At 36.2% G+C, this 18568-nt stretch overlaps 2 pseudogenes; both read right to left on the reverse strand.

The window, feature by feature from the left end:
* Positions 1-12546: 12546 nt before the first annotated feature.
* On the reverse strand, positions 12547-13515 carry LOC112584389 (annotated as a pseudogene).
* A 3440-nt stretch (positions 13516-16955) lies between these two features.
* On the reverse strand, positions 16956-17964 carry LOC102402876 (annotated as a pseudogene).
* Positions 17965-18568: the final 604 nt, after the last annotated feature.

Raw genomic sequence — 18568 nt, forward strand, 5'->3', positions numbered from 1 at the left:
TTATTTTTTTTTTAAACATTGACAGTTTTCTTTCTTTCTTTCCATTACAGATTCTTTTTCTTTTCTTTTGTTTTATCATCCTTGTCTAATTTCTAATTTTAGGGGAAGCATTTTCAACTTTTCAATGTTAGGTATGAGGTTGGCTGTGGGCTTGTAATATACGACATTTATTATGTTGAGATATAGTCCTTCTAGACATCATTGTTGATCATTTTCATCATAGTGGATGTTAAATCTTGTTAAAAGCTTTTGTGCATCTACTGAGATGATCATATAGCTTTTATTTTTAATTAGCTAGGAGGTGATGACATTGACCGAATTGTTGGTACTGACACATACTTGCATGCTGGGGATATATCCCACTTGACAATGGTGTATGATACTTTTAATATATTGTTCAAAATTTTTTTGTTAATACCTTGTTGAGGACTTTGCATTTATGTTAAACATGATGCTGGCCTTTTGTTTGGTTGTGGTGTCCTGTCTGGTTTTGTCATCAGGGTGATGTTGGCCTCATAGAATGAGTTTGAAAGCTGTTCCTTCCTCTTCAATTTTTGTTTGTTTGTTTTTTTGTTTTTAATATAAATTTATTTTAATTGGAGGCTAATTACTTTACAATATTGAAGTGGCTTTGCCATATATTGACATGAATCCACCATGGGTGTACATGTGTTCCCCATCCTGAACACCCCTCCAACATCCTTTCGCATCCCATCCCTTTGGGTCATCCCAGTGCACCAGCCCCAAACACCCTGTCTCATACATCAAACCTGGACTGGTGATTCATTTCATATATGATAAATATACATGTTTCAATGCCATTCTCCCAAATCATTCCACCCCCTCCCTCTCCCACAGAATCCAAAAGACTGTTCTATACATCTGTATCTCTTTTGCTGTCTCACATACAGGGTTATCATTACCATCTTTCTAAATTCCAAATATATGCATTAGGATACTGTAGTGGTGTTTTTCTTTCTGGCTTACTTCACTCTGTATAATAGGCTCCAGTTTCATCCACCTCCTTAGAACTGATTCAAATGTATTCTTTTTAATGGTTGAGTAATACTCCATTTATGTAGCACAGCTTTCTTATCCATTCGTCTGCTGATGGACATCTAGGTTGCTTCCATGTCCTGACTATTATAAACAGTGCTGTGATGAACATTGGGGTACACGTGTCTCTTTCAATTCTGGTTTCCTCGGTGTGTATGCCCAGTAGTGGGATTGCTGGGTCATATGGCAGTTCTATTTTCCAGTTTTTAAAGAAATCTCCACACTGTTATTTTTTGGAATAGTTTGAGAAGGATAGGTTTTAACTCTCCTTGAAATGTTTGGTAGTATTCACCTGTGAAGCTGTTCGTTGGAATTCTGTTTGTTGGGAGGCTACTATTACTGATTAAATTTATTTACTGGCAATCAGTCTGTTCACATTTTCTATTTCTTCTTGATTCAGTCTTAGGAGATTATGCATTTCTAGGAATCTGTCCTTTTCTTTTAATTTGTCCATTTTATTGGCATACAGTTTTTCTCAGTAATGTTTTATAATTTGTGTTTCTGTAGTGTTGGTTGTAACTTCATTTTATTTATGATTTTATAGATTTGGGTTATCTCTCTTTTTTTCTGATGAGTCTGGCTAAAAGCTTATCAATTTTGTTATCTTTCTGAATATCAGATATTTGCTTCATTAGTTTTTCCATTTTTTTTAGTCTCTATTTTATTTATTTCTTCTATGATCATTGTTCTTTCTTACTACCCACTTTGTAGTCTGATTGTCTTTTAATTTATTCTTTTCTCAAGTTGTTTTATGTATAAGTTTGCTTATGTGAGATTTTTCTTCTTTCTAGAGGTAGAATTATACCAGTATAATCTTCTCTCTTAGAACTTCCTTTGCTGCTTCCCACAATTTGGATCATTGTTTTTCATTTTCCAATTGTCTCCAGTTATTTTGATTTCTTCATTGATTTCTGCAATGATCTACCATTTATTTTATAGCAAATTATTTCATCTCCACATGATTTTGTCTCTGAAGCTTTTCTGCAGCTATTTTATTATACTTGATTTCTAGTCTCACATCTCTGTGGTCAGAAAAGATGTTTATTATGATTTCAGTCTTCCTAAATTTACTGAGACTTGCTTTGTGGCCTAGCATGTGATATATCCTGAAGAATTTTCTGTGTCCACTTGAAAAGAGTATATTCTGCAGTTTTTGGATGAAATTTCTGCATATGTTATATTTAATATGTTGAGATATAGTCCCTCTAGGCTCTCATTGTTCAGCATTTTTATCATTAATGGATGTTTAATCTTGCAGAAGATTTTGTGCATCTATTGAGATGATCAGATAACATTTATTTTCAATTAGTTAAGAGGTGACAACATTGACTGAATTGTTGATATGTATATGTCCTTGCATGCTGGCCATTAAGACTGCTTGAAGATGGCATATATAGGTTACAATATATAGGAAGATGACATATATCTATATCTATATCTATCTATATCTATATCTATCTATCTATATATATATATATCAACATCTATCTCTCTAACTTCCCAGATAGCTCAAGGTAAAGAATCTGCCTGCTAATGCAGGAGACATTAACACAGGGGACATGGGTTCAATCTTTGTGCTAGGAAGATCCTTTGGAGGAGGAAATGGCAACTCACTCCAGTATTCCTGCCTGGGAAATCTCGTGGACAGAGGAGCTTGGTAGGCTACAGTCCCTTGGGTTACAAAGAGTCAGACAAAATTTAGCAACTGAGCATTATCTATCTATCATTCTTTCTTTCTATACATATGATTAAGTGGATGATCTCTTAAGTTTGAATGTGCATGTATGTACGCTCAGCGCTCAGTTGTGTTCAAGTCTTTGCCACCCAAGGGCTGTAGCTCACAAGGTTCCTCTGTCCATGGGATTCTCCAGACAAGAATTCTGGAGTATGTTGCTTTTTCCCACTCCAGGGGATCTTCCCAACTCAGGGATTGAACCCATATCTCCAGTATGTTCTTCATTAGCAGGTGGATTCTTTTGCATTCTAGCAGCCTTACATTTTAAATCCATGTCCTACCTTTAATGGTTTTGACACTATATTTTATATCTTTTTGCTTTGGGTATCCTTATCACATATTGTGAGTATAAAATATTTTTACTGCTTTTGTCTTTTAACATTCTTATAGCTTTATAAATGGTTGGTTAACCATTTATAAATGGTTAACATTCTTATAACTTTATAAATGGTTGATCCACTACTTATATGTTTTTTTTTTTAACCAATGATATTTCTCATTCATAATTTTCCCATTTTTGTTGTGGTGTTTCTTTCCCCTGCTTAAAGTTCCTTTACCATTGCTTATAAAGCCAATATAGTAATTCTTAACCATTTAGCTTTTATTTGTCTGGAAAAATCTTTATCTCTTCTTCAAATCTGAATAATTACATTGCTGGGTAGAGTATTCTTAGTTGCAGATTTTTCCTTTCATCACTTTGAATGCATCACTCCCATGCTACTCATTTCTGGCCTGCATATTTTCTACTAAAAAAGTCATCTGATAGTCTTCTGCAAGTTTCTTTGAATGTAACTATTTGTTGTTATCTTGCTGCTTTTAAGATTCTCTCATTATCTTTAATAGTTGATAATTTAATGTTAATGTGTCTTGATGTGGATCTATGAGTTAATCTAACTTCAATTGCTATACTTCCTGGCCCTAGGGGTCTGTTTCCTTCCTGAGGTAGGGACGTTTTTAGCCACTATTTCTTCATATAACTTTTCTGTTCATTTATCTCTTTTCCTTCTGTGATCTCTATAGTGTGAATGTTGGCATACTTGATGTCATCCCCAAAGTCTCTTAGATTATTTTAATTAAAAAAAATTCTTTTCTTTTTTTGTGGTCATCATGTGTAATTACCAATGACCTGTCTTTCAGAGCACTGATCCATTCCTCTGATCTAATCTACTGATAATTCTTTCTGGTGTGGATTTTATTTCAGTTATTGTATTTTTCAGCTCTGTTTGATTTTTATTTATAGTTTCTAACTTTGCTGAAATCCTTATTGTGTTCATTCATTCTCTTTCTGAGTTCCATGAGCACTTTTAGATCATTACCTTCAACTCTCTATCGAGTATATTGATTATCTCCTCTTCATTTAGTTCTTTTTCTGAGGTTTTGTCTTATTTCAGCATCTGGAATGTATTTTTATGTCTCCTTATTTTGCCCAGTTCTCTATGCATTTTCCTATGAACATCAGTTATAGTTTCAATCTTGGAGAAGTGACTTTGTGTAGGAAACATCCAATGAGGTCCAGAAGCATTCTCTCATTTGTTCATCAGAGGCATAGGCCCCAGTGTTGCCCTCATATGGGATGCATGTACCCTTCTGTAATGGTAGGAGTTAGTATATTAGGCATGCTGGAAGGTGGGGTTGGACTCCAGCCAAGTTGGCTATGTGGCTATGCCTTGTATATTTGCTTTGAACCCACTGGAGGGTAAGGGGGCCATGCTCATGATTGGTTGAGTAGCCAGGGGTGGTGGGTAGTGCTGCTACTGGCCAACTGGAGAGTAGGGCCAGGTCCTCATGCAGCTGTCTGCTTAGCCAAGGGATAGTCAGGCTGGTGTTGGCCTCCTGGGGGTGGTGATGGGTCCCTGATTTGCTGTCTGCACAGCTCAGTGGAGTTTGGGCTGAAACTGACCTGCTGCAACTGAGCGTGGGTCGGTATGTCCTCCAGTACTGATAGTTTTAAGTTTCCAAAATGACACTTGGTAGGCTGATGTCATCACAGTAGAAAGAGCTCCTCAAAATGGCTACTTCCAAATGGCTACTTCCAGTGTTCCCTTTCCAAGGGGGAGTCTCAGTTGCCTTCACCTATCCAGGAGGCTCTCCAAGATCCGCAGGTGGGTCTGACCCATGCCTCTTTCAAATTAGTGCTTGTGTACTGGGACTTAGAGTGTGTGACATTTTGTATGGACAGTTAAAGGGTGAAGTTTCTGTTTCCTACAGCCTTCCAGCTTTTCCGAATAGAAAGCTTGCAGGCTGTCAAAGCTAGATTTTCTGAGGGCTTATCTTCCCTATGCAGCACCTCCTTGACTTAGAAGCCTATTGTGGGGACGTTGAACAGCTGTGTGTTCATTGGCAAGGACGTCTACATATGATACTCCTTCCATTTGTGAGTTGCTAACACAGAGGTGTCTGTCCGGACTATAATGTGTCTCTGCCTCTCCTATCCACCTCATGGTTTTTCCTGCTTCAGGTCTTTAGATGTGAAAATTTTTTCTGATAGTCCTTAGGTTATTTATATAGATAGCTGCTTTGTGAGTGGTTGCAATTTTGGTGTGTCTGTGGGAGGAGGTAAGCTCAAGGTCTTCCTACTCTGTCATCTTTGCCACAACCCCCATCAATAATTTAGCTTCAAAAGACATAACCACAATATTAACAACTAATGCACTTCAATATACAAAGAAGAATACATTCTCACTGGAATGTGTGCTTATACTACAAATATAAAATTCAGATAACATTGAAAAATACAGAACTTAAGATGCTTCCATATCTATTCATAAGCAAGTAATTACTATAAAATCTGTCTTCCATGACAAAATATAAACTTTGTAGAAATTAAATGAACCAACCATATTTAGATACTGTACAACAAGCAGCAAATGACTGTAATTCATGAGAAAAAGGAAACAATTCAAGAAAAATTTAAACGAATACAAAACAATTGAAACAAATCAAACACAATCATAGTTAAAAATGAAAAAAAAATAAAAAAATAAAAACACCTAACAGACATTCAATGATAACTGAGAAAATATTACAAATATAATTAGAAAGGAGCTGATTAGAAAAATAGTAGAAACTATAATGGTCAAATTTTATTTGAAAGTAGATAGCAACTCTAAACACGCAGATACAAGAAAATTCACAAAAACCCAAGTAAAAGGAACAGAAAGAAAATGGAATGAAGGGACAGCAGGATAAAATTTCTGAAAATGGATGAAAAATACTATCAAAGAAACAAAAAGGAAAAAAAATATATTATCAAGCAAAACATAAAGCAAGGATTTTGGCCAGAAAAATTCAAAACTGAAGACAATAGAATACTATCCTTAAAGTGCTAAAAGACGGGACAATGGAAGACCAAATGAAAACACTAAATCCAGAAAAAACATGTTCTGTTTTTCAGAACATGAAGGCAAAATAAAAAACTCATTAGATAAGGAAAGTAACAGAATGAATTATGCCAAATTTGCAGTAAAAGAAATGGTTTCTTATTTCCCAACATACTGTTGTGGAGTCTTTGTATATTCTAGAGTAGTGATCATACAACTATAGCCTCTAGAGCAAATCTTGCCCTCATTCATTTACCTTTTGTCTATGGCTGCTTTAACAGTATAAAGGTACAAGTCAGGATGTAAGAAGAGAAGGTATTTCTTTCTCTTTCAGTATGCTTCTTGGATTGTTTCTTATTTTGGTTCTAGCATCTAGTGGGCAAACCTCACCATGGTTCTCAGTCTTGAAGAGATTGCCAGGCTTCTGTGAGACTTTAATACCACCTCTTCTCATGCCTTGCAATCACAGATGCAGCTATGACAGTCTGATCTTGCTAATACCTATGTTACTCCAAAGTCACCCCACAGAAAACCATAATTCAAAAAGATATAGGCAGCTTCCAATTCAAGTTGGCAGAGTAGAAGGATGTGCACTCATCTCCTCCTGTGAACACTAAAATCACAACAAGTTGCTGAACAACCATTGCCAGGAGGATGCCAGAACCTACTAAAAAAAGATACTCCACATCCAAAAACAAAGAAGAAGCCACAGTGAGACAGTAGGAGGGGCACAATCATGATAAAATCAAATCCTAAACCCACTGGTCAGTGACCCAAAAACTAGAGAAAAAGTTCTCCTTCTGTTGTGTAGGTTCAGAACCCCACATCAGGCTTCCCAACCTGTGGACCTGACAAAGGGACTAGGAATCCCCAGGGAATCTGACCTTGAAGGCCTGCAAGATTTGATTACAAGACTTCCACAGGACTAGGGCAATCAGAGACTTCAGTTTAAATGAACAAACAAAACCTTGTACACCAAGACTAGGAAGAAAGGAGCAGTGACTCCACAGGAAACTGACTGAACTACCTGCTTTTGTTGGAGGGTGTCCTGAGGAGGCTTCAGTCAGCAGGGACTCACCACATGGATTGCGGGACTGGCAGCAGATGTCTGGAAAGGTCCCCTTTGGTGTAAACCCTCTTAGAGTTTGCCATCAATCTGACCATAGAGCCTGTAGACCTGAGGGCTGGATCACCTCAGGCCATAAAGTGAACAGGCTGGGAGTGCAACTGCAACCATCAGCACATAGTTAGATCAAGAGAGTTCCTGAAAAACATCTATTTCTGCTTTATTGACTATGCCAAAGCCTTTGACTGTGGGGATCACAATAAACTGTGGAAAATTCTGAAAGAGATGGGAATACCAGACTACCTGACCTGCCTATTGAGAAATCTGTATGCAGGTCAGGAAGCAACAGTTAGAACTGGACATGGAACAACAGACTGGTTTCAAATAGGAAAAGGAGTACATCAGGGCTGTACGTTGTCACCTGGTTTATTTGTTTATTTATTTATATGCCGAGTACTTGAACTGTGGTGTTGGAGAAGACTCTTGAGAGTCTCTTGGACTGCAAGGAGATCCAACCAGTCTGTTCTGAAGGAGATCAGCCCTGGGATTTCTTTGGAAGGAATGATGCTAAGGCTGAAACTCCAGTACTTTGGCCATCTCGTGCGAAGAGCTGACTCATTGTAAAGACTCTGGTGCTGGGAGGGATTGGGGGCAGGAGAAGAAGGGGAGGACAGAGGATGAGATGGCTGGATGGCATCACTGACTCGATGGACGTGGGTTTGGGTGAACTCAGGGAGTTGGAGATGAACAGGGAGCCCTATCATGCTGCGTTTTATGGGGTTGCAAAGAGTCGAACACGACTGAGCAACTGAACTGACTGTACTGATGCAGAGTATGTCATAACAAATGCTGGGCTGGAGGAAGCACAAGCTGGAATCAGGATTGCCAGGAGAAATATCAGTAACCTCAGATATGCACATGACACCACCCGTCTGGCAGAAAGTGAAGAAATAAAGAGCGTCATGATGAAAGTGAAAGAGGAGAGTGAAAAAATTGGCCAAAAGCTCAACATTCAGAAAACTAAGATTATGGCATCCGGTCCTGTAACTTCATGACAAATAGATTGGGAAACAGTGGCTGAGTTCATTTCTCTCGGCTCCAAAATCACTGCAGATGGTGATTGCAGCTATTAAATTAAAAGAGGCTTACTTCTTGGAAGGAAAGTTATGACCAACCTAGACAGCATATTAAAAAGCAGAGACATTACTTTGTCACCAAAGGTCCTTCTAGTCAAAGCTATGGTTTTTCCAGTGGTCATGTATGGATGTGAGATTTGGACTATGAAGAAAGCTGAGCACCGAAGAATTGATGCTTTTGAACTGTGGTGTTGGAGAAGACTCTTGAGAGTCTCTTGGACTGCAAGGAGATCCACCAGTCCATTCTAAAGGAGATCAGTCTTGGGTGTTCATTGGAAGGACTAATGTTGAAGCTGAAACTCCAATACTTGGCCCCCTGATGCGAAGAGCTGACTCATTTGAAAAGACCCTGATTCTGGGAAGGATTGAAGGCAGGAGGAGAAGGGAATGACAGAGGATGAGATGGTTGAATTGTGTCACCGACTCAATGGACATGGGTTTGGGTGGACTCCGGGAGTTTGGTGATGGACAGAGAGGCCTGGTGTGCTGCAGGTCATGGGGTTGCAAAGAATCGCACAGTGCAACTAAACTGAACTGAACTTACTGAGGATGGCCCTGTGCACCAAATAGCCTCGTGGTTGGTCTACTGGTAGCTTTTCACTCTCATGGGACCACTAGTCTCCTCTTAATTGCTTATACAAAATATTTTTAAGTTTTGGAGTTCACTTAAGCTTGAATTGACTACGTGTTTTTCTAAATAAAGTGAGTCCAAGTGGAGAGAACTGTGGAGGCCTCCACTATCATGGTACAACTTTCTTTCTAGGTAAAACCTGCATTCATCTGTTCTGAAACAAGCAGGCACAGTGGTCCAGTTTGCTTAGAATGACACTCCTGCTTTAGGAGAAGGTTTCTGAGTGAGGCCACTAGCCTATGGTGTTCTTAGCACAAAACTTCTGTCCTTTAAGAGAACGGGAGTAGCTGGAATTGGGGCCCAGTACTCTTGGCCTGGCATTCTTAGGGTAGACCTTTTGAATGGGGGCTGGGTAGAGATCATCACATGTTTTAGCTACCCTTGCATTGCATAGACCTTGTTCAATGTGGCACTGGAGGGGACAAGTAATGTTTGCAGCGACAACAATCAAGGGGACATGCTAGCTTTTGACTGTGACCCAGGGTCAGAAGCATCTCTATGTCCCTGCCTGTAATTGCCTGAGCGCACTTTCAGCTCTGCTGAGACGAGAGAGGGCAGGTAAGGAGTGGGTTCTTGCTCAAATGTCATAGATTCTCAGTCTTCCTGAGATTTAGTAGATTTTGTTCAGTAAATATTTTTTTGTTTGTTCTTTATTTTCAGATATTTACCTGGTAGTCTCTTCAAATCAAACATATTTATTACAAGATCTCAGAATCTCAAGCTTCAAAAATCAGCAAAGATAAGGAAAACAAACTAGGCAAACACATATGAACACATATCAGCTCTATTCACAATATCTAAAAGCTGATCAAACCTCAATTGCCCATTTGTTTAAGGGTGCATAAACAAAATTTGGAATATATGTACAATGGAAAATGGAAAATTACTCAGTAATAAAAAGAATGGGTTACTTATACATGATAAAATGAAGAAATCTCAAAATCATTTTACACAGTGAAGAAGCCTGAGAGAAAAGATGACATGCTGTATGATTCTATTACATACCATCCAGATCACTGGTTATCTGGAGATGGGTTTGGAGGGAAGAATGGCTTGAAAAGAGGTCTAATCAACCATTTGGAAATGAAGGAAATATTCTGTATCTTGATGTGGTGGTGAATTCATTGGGCACAAAACTCACAGAGTTGTTCACTTTAAATACATACTGTTTATTTCAAACCGATTATTCCTCAATAAAGTGTTTAAAAAAATAACATGCAGGTCTTCTTTAGATCCAAGAATTTATATTTTTGAGCAATGATTCAGAAATATTTTTTTTTTGAAAAGGTTTCATCTTCACCTGAAGAATAGGAAGCTGCACAATAAAATGGAAAGTTTAGTTTTGCTTATTCATAATAATTATATATTTATTATTTTAAGTAACAATTTATTTAGTTATTTCTTATATTAAAAATGGAATATTAAAAGGAGGCTAAATTTTTAAATATTATTGTTGTTAGTGTATCAGCAGCTGAGAGAGGATTAAATACCATGAACGCTCCCATTTAGTAAAATTAGCTAGTTATGACTCTACAATCAGCTATAATTATAAATGTAATGGGATGCCACAAGATGAGATTAAAGTAGTAATAATGTTTTAGATAAATGTGGTCTTCAATTTATTTAGGCATGTTTTACTAGCACTCCTTTGCTTGTAAAATACAGAATCTTTCATGCAACACGCTGAGTCCTATAATGGAACAAGCCTTCAAGAAATTCGTGATTCTTTTCAGTTTCACCTCACCTAAATCCCAGGCACAGGTTCTTTGCTCACGGGACCTTAGTATTCTTTTATTAAACTGAGAAATAAGACTTTCTGTAAAGTCAAGATAGTTGACTATCAAGCATATAGGCAAACCAGGATGAGAAAGCTCAGTCTGACCTGACTTAATTTTGTTAACTCTTAATGATTAAGTGTTATTACTCATACTTTTCTTCTCATTTTGTTAGGTGGTATTTCCCCAGTTAGAGATGCTCAAACATTAGAAGTCATTACTCACTTCTAGCTTGTTTTAACTTTATCAGCATTAATTAATATTCAGTTTAGTTTATCTGTAATTTTAAAGGTATTCCCTCTCTCCACTGTCATAAGACAGGATTATCTTCTTCTGTGAACATTTATCTACCACAATTACCAATGTGATTTTTCTAAAATGTCAATTTGAACACAATATATTCTTTAAAGAAAAATCCCTAGTGCTTCCCTGTGGTCTGCAGAAAATAAGCAAACTCCTTGTCTTCTTATATAGATGTGCACAATTTCCATGAATTTCCTTTTAAGTCTTAAATCTCACTCCCTCTCTTTTACATTAATATCAGGAATTAAATTTTTAGAAGTTTAACATATCATTATTTAATTGCATTTTCACAGAAACTTTTCTATTTCACCTTACTTAAGTTCATTTATGTTTACAAATGTACTTATGAAGTTTTCCCTGATAATTTATATTACTCATTTGTAGAAGCTGCTCTGTCTTTGTAATTTCTACTCTTGTGGCTCAGCTGGTAATGAATCTGCCTGCAATGAAGAAGACCTGGATTCAATCCCTGTGTTGGGAAGATCCCCTGGAGAAGGAAAGGGCTACCCACTTCAGTATTCTGGCCTAGAGAATTCCATGGACTGCCCATAGAGTTGCAAAGATTTGGACACGACTGAGAAACTTTCAGTCACTTTATTCACTGGGTTTATCATATGACATGTTATTAATAGCTCTTTGTTTAGCTATTTTTTCCATCAATTAGTGTGAGCTCAAGTACAGAAATCATTTAAAATTGGGAATTTTTATAGGGCACAGTGTATATAAAACTTCAATAAGTATTAATTTGATGAATGAATTCTCACAGAGGCATATATAACAAAATATGAATTATATTTACTGTTGTTTATTTGTATTACAGTTTCCTTGTGAAAAGGTACAATTTTAAAAAACAATTTATCAGTTTATCAGCTTATTCAAATGAAGGGGAGAAATAATAATGATTCAGCCAAAGAAACCATGAGATAAATGTGCCACTCGGTTAGCCTCTGGACAATTAAGAGTTACTTACATTTCACACTTGGACTGTGTACTGCTGAGTATCTGATTCTCTCAATAGATATTCCCAAAGATTTCTTTAATAAATCTGGTACTTTGTTCTATCTTTCTTAATACATCAGACTGTGTTACCTCTACCAAGTGTGTGTGTGTGTGTGTGTGTGTGTGTGTGTGTGTGTATATATATATATATATATATATATATATATATATATATAACATATGGTACTGACTCGAGATAAAAAATACATCCCAAACAACAGCCTCAAAGAGTCAGAAGTTGGAATATATATGTCCTAAAAACAAATTACATGGAAACCATTATCATTATCCAAAAGGAAGTACAGAGAAAGTCATTCCATTCCAAAACCAACAGCCAGACAAAATATAGTCCATCTTCCTGATGTATGTATTCTGATTAGGTCCAAATACATCTTCCAAAGTATATATTCTTAATATATGGGATTCAAACAAATAAAGTCTCTTAAGATTTGAATCAGTGCTTCTCTAAGTTATTATAAAGCTCAGCACTTTCAGAATATTACATTTACTTAATTCTATTTTCAGTTAATATAGAAATAAATAAAAATAGTTTTTTCCCCAGGATCTTCCTCAGAGCTTCTTTGACATCTTTGTTTCTCAGGGAGTAAATCAAAGGATTCAACATGGGAGTGACCAGGGTGTAACACAAGGAGGCCACTTTACTCAGCTCTGGGAATCTGTCAGGGATGACATACATAAAGATGACGGCACCATACAGTACACTCACGACTCCCAGGTGAGAGCTGCAAGTGGAGAAGACTTTCTTTCGCCCCTCAGTGGAGCATATTTTTAGAACTGTGGATACAATATATATATATAAGACACAATAATTACAATTATGGTAGGCAAAATGATAATGGTACATAGGAAAAAGGATACCATATTAGGAATATAGAGATCAGAACAAGAAATCCTCAGAAGTGGACGCTCATCACAGTAAAAATGGTCAATGTTTCGAGAAGCACAAAAGGATAAAGTAAATGTCATGATGGTCTGAAGAACTGAGCTGATACAGCCAAAAAAATAGGAACCAGCCACCAACTGAACACAGAGATGTGTTGACATCTGCACAGAGTAGAGGAGTGGGTTGCAGATGGCAATGAAGCAGTCATAAGCCATGACTGCCAGGAGAAACCCCTCGGTCACAATGAAGAGGGCAAAGAGAAACAGTTGGGTCACACAGCCTGCAAATGAGATGGACTTGCTCTCAGACCAGAAGTTGCTCATAGCCTTGGGTGCAATAACAGATGAATAGAAGAGATCAACGAAGGAGAGGCTGCCTAGGAAGAAATACATTGGTGTGTTCAGCTGGGGATCAGTCATAATAATGACCATCATGCCAACATTTCCTAAAAGGATCATGGCATAGACAAGCAGAAAAAAAAGGAAGAGGAGGATGTGGAACTCTGGGTGGACTCTGAAGCCGACAAGAATGAAGTCAGTCACTTTTGAGTGGTTGCTTGTTTCCCTGTCACCCATGGCAGAAATCTGCTGAGAGGCACAAGGCAAAATAAATGAAACTGTGGCTTTGATTCTAGTGCTATTAATACTTTCTTAAATGTAGAATTAAATTACTTACTGCTTAATAAGATATTGCATACAAAACAATTTTAATGTCAGGAAGATGCAAGAATTTGAAGTAGATGTCATTAGGCTTCTTAAACTGTTATTCTATTAAGCAGTGAAATATATCCTTTGGTTATTTTATTTAAATCATAATTGACAGGGGTTTCTGCAAGAAATTAGCCTATTTTATTGCCTAAAATCACTCACATTCTAAATTTCTATTCTTAAAATGTTTATAGCTAGATGCTTTCTTCGTCTAAAATTGTAGTATGCACATTATCTAAAATAAAAGTATCTCATGTAATCTATGCTACTGCTGCTCAGTCACTTCAGTCGTGTCTGACTCTGTGCAATCCCATAGATGACCTCCTACCAGGCTCCCCCACCCATGGGATTCTGCAGGCAAGAACACTGGAGTGGGTTGCCATTTCCTTCTCCAATGTAATCTATATGATAGTGTTTATAGCCCTCCTGAGAGTGAAGTTAGTGTTTGATTCATTACATTACAGTAGTAAATAAATTGAAAATATTTTTACCTTATTTAGCTCAATATATTTCATTTTCCTTATTTATGTAGGCCATCTTTGAAAATAGAATAAAATAGCCATTATTTGCATAATTAATAACATCCAAAATTCACTAAGTGAAGATAAAGTTCTCTAGTGGAATTTTCAAATATTTTCCTTTTCTCAGGTCAAAGCCATTCTCCCAATATATATATTTTTATTGCCTCATTGTAAAGATTTCATTTCCATTAACAGTCATTTAAAAAATATCACAGTCATTTAAACTTCTTTTTGAGGCAGAGAAAGAAGGTAGTGAATATTCCAATCCTTACACTGCAGTGAATGACTTTCTACCAAGGCTCCATCACTTCAAGAGATCTCACTGTTTAGATAATGCAAGTAAAGTTCACTGATATACATAAAGGGAAATCCCTTTCCTGAATTCTGTTAAACCTTAGGTGTTTTAAGATAAATATAATTGGGTAACCATGGATATTTAAAGACCATAGCAACTTGCATCGTCCAGAGTCCATGATCATGAACTAGAGTATGGGTAGTGGTGTTTATGATGGTGTTAGTTATTTAATGCCTGTGAAACCTTCATCAGGATATTTCAGCATTGAATTTTTGCTCATCCTCTGTGATGGATTCCACTGGGAGAGGAGTAATCGTAACGTCAATTATGGTACCGCAAGTGAAGACTCTTGGGCTGTTGTCCATGAGGACTGAAGTAACCTTAGGTACAAACAAATAGTCTAATAATAGACAAAAACAAGGGAAAAAGAGAAAAATTCACTTGAAATTATTACCTGTATATCTTGATATAGCTATATTTCAGGATATGACAAATGCCCTCTAAATCACAAATTCAAAGACAGATTATGGTTGCTAATGCTGTTCTCCTATATTTAAATACCAAACAGTTAAAAAATATAATGAAGGGAAAGGTAACATTCATACAATTAACTTTATATCTTTAGCAAAAATACTCATGAGATTAGGATCTCTATTTAAAAATTCCTTTAAAACTGCAGTGTGACTAAAAGACTACATTAACATCAGAGACATACTATTCTATTTAGTAAGCCCAACTTGATACGAATGTCATTTTTCTAAAATATTTTTATCAGTTAATTTTAATATTATTTTTTAAAAACCAGTTTTTCAATTAAAAATTATGTTTAGAATTTATCTGGGTTTTTTAAGTATATAGATAGCAAAAATGATATGGGGCCAGAGCTTCTCTTTTTTTGTAATTCGGTATTAGTAAAAGCTTAATCAGTTTAGGAAGAGAAGGTCAATTGGATATTTTAAACAGCAAAATATTAAATAAGTTTAGTTAGTTATATTAAACTGAGAAACAAGAATTTCTGCAAAGTCAAGACTGTTGACCTTGGAACACTTAGGCAAAAGCAGAATTTGAAAGCTCAGTCTGATTTCTGATAATATTTTCTTAACTCTTAATGGTTGAAGTCAAGTGAAGTGAAGTGAAGTCGCTCTGTCGTGTCTAACTCTTTTCGACCCCATGGACTGTAGCCCACCAGGCTCCTCTGTCCATGGGATCGTTCAGGCAATAGCACTGGAGAGGATTGCCATTTCCTTCTCCATACTCTTAATGGTTAAATATTAAATTGTAATTTCTTCTTTATAAGGCCGCATTTTCCCAGTGAGAGATTCTTAAACATTGAAATCATTTTCACTTCCACGAGACCTCATTTTATTAACCACCCCAATATTCAGCTTAGTTTATCCATGGTTTTAAAGATATTCCCTCTCTTCACTCTCTCATGTAAGACCGCTGTCATTAAAACAATCATAACCTCTCATTTGGATAATCAGAGGCTTTCTGTGATTATCTTCTTCCATGAATATTTAGCTACAGAAAGTTAAAATGCAATTTTTCTAAAATACAAGTTTGAACACAATATATCCTTTTAGAAATCCACAGTGCTTTCTGCTGCCTGCAGAATAAAAGAAATCTTCCTTGTCTTGTTATATAGTCTGTATGAGTTCCATGAATTTCCTTCTAGGTTTCTCTTACTCCCTCTCTTGTGCATCAAGAACTAAATTTCAGGAAGCTTTGAAATTTTCCTTCATCATTTAGATCATTCATCTTTAAAGACTGCACTCTATACATATTTCTATATTTGCTTTTATGACTGGGTTTAACATATGTCATGTTAGCTCTCTAGTCAGATATTTTCCCCTCAATTACTGTCACCTCAAGTAGAGAAATTATTTATTCCTAGGAATTTTTATAGGGCAAAGAGTACATCAAAATTCAATATATATTGAATTGATAAAATAATTCTCACTAAGGCACATATAACAAAATATTAAATTTACTCATTTATTTTATTACAGTTTTCTTGTAAAAAGGAAGGATATCCAAAAATAATTTATCAGATTAATCAATATTCAAATGATGTGGAGATATAATTATTCATGTCAGAGAAACCATGAAATAAATTCATTTAGCCTCTGGGCAATTAAGAGTTACTTACATGTCATCCTTTAGACTGTGCACTGCAGAGTGATTCTCTCACTAAGAGTTCACAAAGATTTCTTCAGAAAATATGATATTTCATTTGCTTATTACATTAGCTTGTGCTACCTCTACCAAGTACATTTATATCCACCTAACACATGTTACTAATGCAAGAAAATTGGAGATGAAGCACAGAGAAAGTCATTCCAGTTTTGAATCAAAACAGGCAAACCATAGTCCAAATGTACTTTTCAGCTGTAAGTACATGGAATTCTAATAAATGAAAACTTTATGATTAAATATTTCTAAGATCAATGGGTACAACTTTTTAGTCAGTTGCTTCCTCAAGTTGTTGTAATTCCCAGGACTTTCATTCATATCACTGTAAAAATAGAATTTAAGTATCTTTTCTCTAGGCTCTTTCTCAGAGCTTCTTTGACATCTTTGTTCCTCAGAGAATAAATCAAAGGGTTCAACATAGGAGTGACTAGGGTGCAACATAAGGAAGCCACTTTACTGAGCTCAGGAAATGTATCAGGAGTGAGATACATAAAAAATACAGCACCATACAGTACACTCACGACTCCTAGGTGACAGCTGCAAGTGGAGAAGGCTTTCTTTCGCCCCTCAGTGGAGCGTATTTTTAGAACTGTGGATACTATATATATATATATATATATATATATATATATATAACACAATAATGACAATTATGGTAGGCAAAATGATAATGCTGTATAAGAAAAAAGAAACCAACTTATGAATATAGAGATCAGAGCAAGAAATCTTCTGAAGTGGACGGTCATCACAGTAAAAATGGTCAATGGTTCGAGATGCACAAAAGGATAAAGTAAATGTCATGCTGGTTTGAAGAACTGAGCTGATGCAGCCAAAAAAATAGGAACCAGCCACCAACTGAACACAGAGATGTGTTGACATCTGGACAGTGTAGAGGAGTGGGTTGCGGATGGCAATGAAGCAGTCATAAGCCATGACTGCTAGGAGAAATCCTTCAGTCACAATGAAGAGAGCAAAGAGAAAGAATTGGCTAATACAGCCTGCAAATGAGATGGACTTGCTCTCAGATCAGAAGTTGCTCATAGCCTTGGGTGCAATAACAGAAGAATAGAAGAGATCAATGAAGGAGAGGTTGCCTAGGAAGAAATATATTGGTGTATTCAGCCTGGGGTCAGTCATAATAATGACCATCATGCCAACATTTCCTAGAAGGATCACGGTGTAGATAAGCAGAAATAGCAGGAAGAGGAGAATGTGAAGTTCTGGGCGGACCCTGAAGCCGACAAGAATGAAGTCAGTCACTTCTGAGTAGTTGCTTGTTCCCCTGTCACCCATGGCAGACAGCTGCTGAGAGGCAGAAGGCAAAAGAAATGAAACTGCGACTTTGAGTCATCAATTCGTCAATACGCTCTTATATATAGCTATATATTATTTACTTCTTAATGAGAAAAGGTATACAAAACAATTTTAACGTCAATAAAATGCATGAATTTGGATTTAGATATTACTAAACTTCAGGAATTGTTATTCCATTAAACAATGAAAGAAGTTATTTGGTTAGTTTATTTAAATCATACATTGGCAAGGATTTCTGTAAGAAATTAGCGTATTTTATTGTCTAAGATTACTCATATTCTGAATTTCTATTCTTGCTATATTTATTGTTAAAATTATCTTATCCAAATTAGGAGTATTACATCTTATCTAAAATAAGCATATTGCAGGGAATCTCTATGGTAGGTAGTGTTTATAGCCTTTATGATAGCTAAGTCAGTATTTGTGTCATTACATGACAGTATTAAAAATATTTGAAATATTTTATTTTATTTTACCTCAATATATTTAGTTTCCATTGTTATTGGAGCCATCTTTGAAAACAATGTGATTAGACAATATTGGTAAATTAAGTAAAATAAAAAATCACTGAGTAGATAAAGTTCTCTAACTCTACTTCTAAACATACGTTCCT

Source organism: Bubalus bubalis, chromosome 4 (assembly GCF_019923935.1).
Source record: "Bubalus bubalis isolate 160015118507 breed Murrah chromosome 4, NDDB_SH_1, whole genome shotgun sequence".
Classification (NCBI taxonomy): Eukaryota; Metazoa; Chordata; class Mammalia; order Artiodactyla; family Bovidae; genus Bubalus; species Bubalus bubalis.